The sequence below is a fragment of the Mchenga conophoros genome, linkage group LG22, assembly GCF_057382185.1.
Source record: "Mchenga conophoros isolate Kocher_MC1m ecotype Shallow Benthic linkage group LG22, M_conophoros_male_GT1.1, whole genome shotgun sequence".
In the NCBI taxonomy this organism is placed as follows: Eukaryota; Metazoa; Chordata; class Actinopteri; order Cichliformes; family Cichlidae; genus Mchenga; species Mchenga conophoros.
This window is the reverse complement of record NC_140546.1, coordinates 10,945,905-10,954,071: the sequence shown is the minus strand read 5'-3', so window position 1 is coordinate 10,954,071 and position 8,167 is coordinate 10,945,905. Positions and strand designations below refer to the sequence as shown.

Sequence of the window (8,167 nt, the reverse complement as noted above, 5' to 3'; positions counted from 1 at the left end):
AGTAATAAGTTAAACAGAAAAATTGGAAAAGCAAAATGGACAGCTGAAAAAATGCTGAACATGCTGAGGGTCCCTCAAATATACTTGTTAAATGAAAAAATCAGCAAAAAAATGCACAGGGAGAGAGAAGTAAGTTTCTAGGTCAGCCTGGGAGCTGCTGAATTTGAATCCACCAATCAGAGAGCCTGTGTACTTTTTCCCGCCAAAACATGTGCCTCTTTTTACACACGCAGCACAAAGAGGCACAGGATTATTGCAGCCTATTTCTCATAGTGAGGACTCCCCTCAAACAAATGACCATAATTTCCAAACCGTAGGGGCTAGAGCGGTCATTCTTACACCGTTTTGTTCAGAAGAGATGGGGGAATCTTCCAGTGTTTACAATTTATCATTAAAATATGAATTATTAAAGATATTTGACTTGTAATGCACCATAACTGAGTAGAGCGAAGCAAAAACTGCCTTGACTTGCCCTCAAACAACGCTTTCTAACTCGAAATCTATTTGGAGTATCGATATCATTCTTTCACCGTAAGAGACAGCAGGCTTTGGTGAACAATCATGGAAATTTTCAGGTCTCTGTGGAAATCCAACAAAAAGTTATGACGAGAGAAAAAAGTGCTTCATTTCCACAGTTTGAAATCTGAAGAAATCTGAGCGAAGGACGAATTTCCTACCCTCAAACAAGTCCAACTCATTTCAGAACGGTAATAGGTGAGAAAGAAATTCTTGAATTGTGAGCGTCAGGGGTGTCTGAAGATATTCGGGGACAAGCCTCATGTCTTAACTTTGCTTCGTTAAGGAGATATGACGATTCGAATATGCCTCTCATTACAGAAATCCAGCGGTGATTTTGAACAAGCTCTCCATTCACTTTATATGGAGAGTTTTCTGACCTTGTGTTAGTCTGAGGAGATTTGCAAAAATTCTATAAATCCCACAACAATGATGGTGACATTTTCTGAAAGCCAGCAAAAATACCTACGTTTTGATGTATAATTTGTGGAAGTTGAGTGAAAATTGAGCAAGTAGCAGGAAGTTGTTCGGACATGAAGTGAAAATTGCAAAACCTTCAGTGGCACACTGGAAGCCAAGAGCATAGCAACCATAACAACACATGTATTTTGTGAAAAATCACAATTTTGCAACTCAAAACTTTAAGAGGCATAAAAGTAAAACAGTAGAAGATTTGAAAAAGCTGAATCATACCTGAATAGCCCAATAATTTGTGAACATTTTAAAGTTTGAATGGTTGTTCTAGGTGAAAATATGAGGAAGTAGTTAAGTTTCAAAAACAAGCAAATTTTAGCAGAATTGCTGAAGTTTCCCATTCATTTCAATGGGACAAATTAAAGGAAAAAAGTGGAATATTTAAAAAAGTATAATAGTTAAAAATAGCAAAAATCGTAGCAGGAAAGAGCAAAAATAGCAGAATAGTTTAAAATTTGAACGGTGAAAATCGGCTGAAAATTGTGGAAGTAGTTTAACGGCGAAAAGTGTACGGAAGCAACTAGAATAATAATAATAATAATAATAAAGAATAAAGAGAAACAGGAACTCAATAGTGTGGATGCTTAAAGCATCCACACAATAATAAAGAATAAAGAGAAACAGGAACTCAATAGTGTGGATGCTTAAAGCATCCACACAATTATGGAGACAAGTTATTGATTAATATGTGAAGTGGAAACATAACTTTAAGTTGTTACGGAAACATTTCCAGGGCAGATTTCCTGACCCTGTGTATTTGAAAAAGTAATCAGCCATGTACCACAGCTGTAGTGTGGACATCCGTTTCCCATTATAGCATTTTTAATCACTAGTTTACATATCTAAGGGTTACATTCCCGCCACAGCTGGATTGTACAGACCTGCTGGCAGGAAGTCCCCATCGGGTTGCACAACTTGGGTCCCATTCTGGTTGTGAGTGAGGTCAGACTGTATAATGTAATCCTCCCAGATTGCCTGTGTGGGTAGAGACGATTAGTGTGTCTGAAGATTCTTTTAGTGGCTCTGTATTTGTTTTTTCTGTGTTTTGCATGTCTGAACTTGCATAACTGAGAGCTAAGGCAAGCAGACAACAGTTTGGTAGGACTTGCATGCTTAAGTTAGTGCAACAGCCTAAATCTACCCCTATTTACGAAAAACGGTCTGGTGGAAAACCTTCTTTGCAGCTATGCTTGGTAACTTATTGATGTTGGAGATTCTGTTTTGCAAGGAGTTCTTTCTAGCATGACTAATGCTGAAATGGTGACTCAGTGGAAAACATTTAGTATGGGCTCCATCAATCCATTTTCTGTTGCTTATTCTGGTCTGTGTTACATGGGCAGCACACTAAGCAGACCTCCTCCAGCTCTTCTGGGAAGATATTGAGGGGTTTCTTGTAAAATCTCCATTATATCCTGGGTCCATCCCAGGGTCTCCTTCCACTTGGATATTGCCAAAATCCATCACCTAGGAGTGATACTCCTTGAACCAGCACAAATTGCTCCTTGTGGAGGAGTAGGGGCTCTACTCTGAGACCCAGTGAACTCTTCACCCTATAAAGGGAAAGCTCAGATACCCTTCGGGGCGAAGCTCATTTAATTTCTCATGCTCATATAAGTAATCGTATTCTTTCTGTCACTACTCACAGCTCATGCCCACAGGTGAGAGAAGCTCAAACAGTAAATTGACAGTTTTTTTTGTCACACTCGACTCATTCATCACTATTAGTGATTGGTATAACCTTTTCACCCAGACACAGCACCAATCTCTCTGTTGATCTCTTGCTACCATCTTCACTTTCTTGTGAATAAGTTTGTTTGGCCAACAGAGGTAACACAGACAATTCAACAAGGAACAGAAGGAAGCACACACTAGGCAGGGAACACAGCTGAGACTAATCAGACAAGACGAGACAGGGAGCAAGCAAAACACCGGACACAGACTGTCAAAGTAAAACAGGAAACACACGAATGTGGAGACAAGGATGACAAGAAGGACACAAGGGAGGCACAGAAACACCTAAATCCTAGAAATAATTAAAAAGTACCCAGAAAACTCACTAAATCAATGAATATTAATAAACACAACATAAATACGGAGTCACTAGACCCGGACCATGACAAAAGTAATATGCAGGCAAATAGATTAATACCAAATACAGCCTGTAACATTTAGCATTAAACAAAGTGTTTTAGGCTGTAATTGTAATCTGTGTTTAGACTTAGCTGGCTCTGAAAAGTAAAAGTAATTATTGTCTAAGTCCAACAGGCTCAATTTTATGCTACAGTTTAGGCTCTGCAGGGATTCAATAGCGTCAAATGAATGGAGCGACAACGTCCAAAGTGGGTGCTACAAACAAAGCCTTACCCTCTAGTGAAAACAGTCAGTATTTGGGGGAGTTTAGTGTTAGCAGGTGGATACCTGGGTCAAGACTTATTTTCACTTCTGCCAGTTATTGTTTACAAATGCAGCTAAAAAGATATGCTTGCATTAGCTGCAGTTCTTCCACGCAGCAGCATTGTGTTGCCCTGTGCTCAGTCATGAAATGTTGGGTAACTAAACTGTCAACATACATAAAGCAATATGAACAGGTCATATAAAAAGGCCTCAAATCAGACCTCAAATATCTGGTACAAAAGATGGGTCATACTGGGCTGAATGCTGAGCAACAGCCTTTGTCAGCGACAAAAGAGTTCACGTAAGTCAGGTCTTTGATTTTCAGGCTTTCAAAGAGCAACGGCGAACTGAAAGCATCAGCTGGGTCCAAACTGCAGGTGTGCAGGTAAAAAAATAAAATATGACCTGCCTCTGCGAACATGAGTAAGGTGACGTAGTTAAATTAAATTTAATGCTGCTCTTCATGAACTATTTGTAGTGTCTTAGCTGCCCCTACTTTTTGGTTAAACATCCATGAATCAAAAGAAAAAATCTACCTAAGTAAATTTAAGTACAACTGTAAGGTATTTTTTCCATTTTGTTTTCCTGTCATGCATCTTTACACTTATGCTCTGATGCATTTCAGAAGTAGAAACTTAACACTTTTTTATTTATCTGCTTCTGAAAGTTGCAGCTGCGATGCTTCTGCAGATGTAGTCACATGAAAAAGAAAGCACATCTTTACTGCTTTAATAGGAATTAAGAGGGAAAGCAGTCGCCAGGCCCCGTTAAGCAAATGTGATTAATTGATTATCAGCACATGTCAGCATCCCTATAAAAGCAGAGGTTAATTAACTCTGTGGTCAAACCTGAGAGCTACATCTCAGACTCTACAGGCATGAGTTAGTATGTTAAATGTTAAAGTTCGTGACAGCACAATTATAAAAAGACCAAGTATTTTTGGAAGGTTTGCCTGGAAAAAAAAACCCTCTTTAAAACCACAAGACTTCTGCAAAGATGTCAGCATGGTGGTGGAAGGGAGGTGTTTTGTATATCAAAATATTCTCGAGTCAAATGTGAGGCTGACAGCTACAGCTCAGCTGAAACTGAGTCATGAAACAGGACAACGATCCCAAGCACAGCGTCAAACCAAACAGCAAGAAAAATGGCTGAAAAAGAAAAGAACATAATTCTTGCAATTCTTGACGTCAGCTTGACTGAAATGCTGTGGTGGGACCCCAGCAGAGAGAGCTGTACATAAATGAATATCCACAAACCTAAATAAACTGAAGCAACATCGAATGCCTCCACAATAATGTGAAAGAATGATAAAGTCACACAGAAGATGATTACTTTAAGTTATTGCTGCTAAAGCGGGCCATTGAATCCTGGAGCATTCTTAGTTTTTCACAGGACTCCTCTAAAACATTTGGGATGATAGATAGAGGGAAGTGAAGAACAGGGTGGAAAGAAGAGATTGGGGGGAAAAGAAGCTGGGATAATGGTCAAAGTGGGAGAGGAGGAGGAAAGGCAGAGCTGTAACAGGAGGGATGAGAGTGTGGTGGCATGATTGTGTGTCAGTGACGAGTTACATGAGTTATGATTGAACTATTTAAATACAGAGCTACAATTATGCAAAAATATTGTCAGCATTACTGCTCTGAATTAGATTAAAACTGATTTTTTTTTCTACTGTTTCTTTTATTGCCTAATTTCCTTTCAGGAATTTAAAAAATGAACTTTAGTGTTTTCAAGTTGTCAGCAATCAACGTCATCTATTTAGGTTAACATGCAAAGACAAGTAGGTCAAGCGCTGCCTGTAGGTTTTTAAGAAATATTCAAAGCATGTTCCCGCTCCTGAGTGGGTCACACACTGTTTGTGCGTGAGCTGATGTTTTGCATACCATGCCCGGTTAACTGGTTTTGCCTATTGATACTACAACCAGAAACTGCAGCTGCAGGTTACATCACAACATTTTACTAAACAATTTCTTCAGAATTGGCACGAATGCTTAGAGCGCCTTAAATATTTTAGAGATTTCTAACTCGTGGCAGGCTTTGAAACAAACGTTGAGAAAACACTGTGAAAGACGGCAAACAAAAGGCCCATTCTGCAGCCTCGCCATCACGGATCAGTCTCGAACATTCTGTTAGTTCCCCCCACCCTCTCGACCGTGAAGCCGTGATGTGACGACACATGCTTCCCACATGTTGTTCCGTTTTTGCACGCACTTGTTTCTGCATGCAGTGAGTGTGAGAGCGCCGCCAGAGAGACAAACATCAGGGTTAGATTGGCTTTTCTTTTGTGAATAATGAAGAAGAGCTTCATCTGACTTATGTTAACAGATTGTAGGCACGGCACCTAAGTTTACACACAGCAACACACTGTGGAGTTTTTAAATAGCAGCGGAAGACATATTCAGATTTCTCATTTTCTTTGGCCTCATGAGTCCCCTCCTCTGCATAAAACTGGTCACTTTCTCCAACGTGGCAGCCCCTCTGGTCTCGCCTCTGCTGCTCTCACTCACTTCCTTTTGTAGAGCGTATAATGTCTGTCTGCCCCAGATATAAAGATGGTGACCAGTCTGGGGCAGTTTCCATCATCTCATATGCAAGTTGACCTACAATGAAAGCAGTTTTCTGTATAATATAGGACAACTTCATGAAATGTTAATATCCTAAAAAGACTCATTTCCTTAATAATGCATGGATATAAGATAGAATACAGAAAATCAGCATATTTAATGTTATTTTTTGTGTCTTATTCCTTCAAGCCGACCATCCAATGGGTATTTATTCTGTCTGCCTGCTGTCCAATAAGCTTTAGTGCTCTGTTCTTATCCAGCAAGGCCCATTTAATACATTTCAGTATTGGCTTGCTAATTTTCTTATTTGAGGATAAAGGGTTTCAGTGTTACAAAGGCTTCTATAGACTCAGCACAGTCTATAGAAGACTGCTGTATACAGTGTAAATACTTTACAGATCAGTGGTTTTCAGACTTTTTGTGATTCAGTTACACCAGAGGGAACGCCAGAATTTCAAGGCACACCTTTAGGCTATTCATGTCATGGTCTACGGTGGGTGGCTGGAGTTTCCATTAGGCTCCTGAACTGACCTGGGATCCGCCCCTGGGCAGGGCCAACTCCAGCTCCTGCACACCTGGAGCCTATTGCAGGCTATCAAGCCAGAGGGATTTAAACCACACATCGATGTTCACTCACTGCCAGTTCGTCATCAACCCATGTTGGTAACAGGTCTTGTGTTTCAAATTCTCGCTGTGATTTATCTTACTAACAAAGACTCTTTTGTGCTACAGTTGCTGTACCCACCCTGGCTCACTCCACCTCCGGACTCGGGATACCTAGTGATCATTTTGGAAATCCCTCTGTGCCTCACCTGCCTGCTCTCCTGCCATCACACTCCATCTGGAGCCCCGGATCTCAGGTCAGCCTTTCCACGCCACTCAGCCTCCCCTGGATCTTCATCATCCCCCTCTCAAACACTCCAGGTCCCTAACTGCAAGTAAGAATTGCTGCTCTTATACTGGCCACTTCTGAGCTGCCTTCACTACCTGCCTAACTCCTATATCCTCTCCCCTCAGTGTGACTGTTCCCCACTCAGCTCCGTTCCACTTCTCAGGCCTCGTTCCCTCGCCCTAGCCACGTTCCCCTGGGCACGCCACACCAAGGCTCCACGTCTCGTCATTTTCTGTCTTTGCCACGTTTCCCTTTTTTTTTCCCCCCTTGCACTTAACCGTAATAAACTGTTAAATCATCTACTGTCTCCGCTCTGGGTTTCTGCACCTGAGTCCTATTCAGTACCGGCCATCCGTCGCCGTGACAATTCAAATGTACACAAAGTCTTTGTCATGTGGTTGCTCCAATGAGCCCAGAGGTCTGCTGATTGGTTTAATTCCCAGTCCCTGTAGTCCACATGCATCCATATGAGTGTGTGAATATCAGGTTAAAAGTGTTTGTGGGATTGGGTGAATTCCCAGTCCAGCTGAAACGATACGATGGGTTAACTTCCTCCTTGTTAACCTTGTCACTGTAAATCAGAGCCTTTAAAGTGTCACACAGGGATAATTCGCACGATCAAGCAACTGCCCAAACTGACTGGACTTTGTGTTTTAAAGGTTTTTATTTTAAAGATAATGAATTGCTTAATAATGGATTCTTCATAACTTTTAGCATAATTTACTACAATCATATATGGGGTCATAAAATCCCATAGCACACCTGGACCTGCCTCACAGCACAAAATTTGGAAACTGCTGCTGTAGATTATAAACATTACGAACACTTCAGCAGCTATTCACAAGCTGTAATATCTATTTATGAAATTATTCAGATTTTGAACATGTCTTATTATCGAATGCAGACCTTCTCAGTTCTGCTGCTTCATATTCATTCAGATCTTTAATTAAAAGGACGTCTCTTGAGTGCACCTTCAAAGATGAGGGGGTTAATTCATCAGCCTAGACTTCTTCATTCTTGTTGCTCTTGAACGTCCTTTCAAAAGCAAATTATGCAGTTATTTATGTAAGGCTTTTCAAAATGTCAAGTACTCTCGCATCTTTGATCAGTACACACCGGCTCAATCAGTTATTATGGAGAGAGTGCCCTTAACCAGGCGAAGCAGAGCTTCAAAGCTTTAGTCATACATTCATTTTAACAAGCCAGAGCCACACTGGTTGGATGAAATTATTTAAAAGCTGTAAAGTTAAACTTTTTTGAGAGTTTGAAATTTTGGAAAATGCTTAATCACTAGCTTGTAGAAGAGTGAGAGAAAAGATTTAGCTGG

The 8,167-nt window shown here is 40.6% G+C and overlaps 1 long non-coding RNA gene across 1 annotated transcript; it reads left to right on the top strand.

Annotated features, from left to right (window-relative positions):
* The first annotated feature begins 6,434 nt into the window (after positions 1–6,434).
* Positions 6,435–7,103, top strand: LOC146548867 (uncharacterized). The gene is made up of 3 exons (XR_014890421.1): positions 6,435–6,607; positions 6,681–6,886; positions 6,966–7,103. It is a non-coding gene; the product is annotated as an uncharacterized LOC146548867 (long non-coding RNA).
* The last annotated feature ends 1,064 nt before the right edge of the window (positions 7,104–8,167 follow it).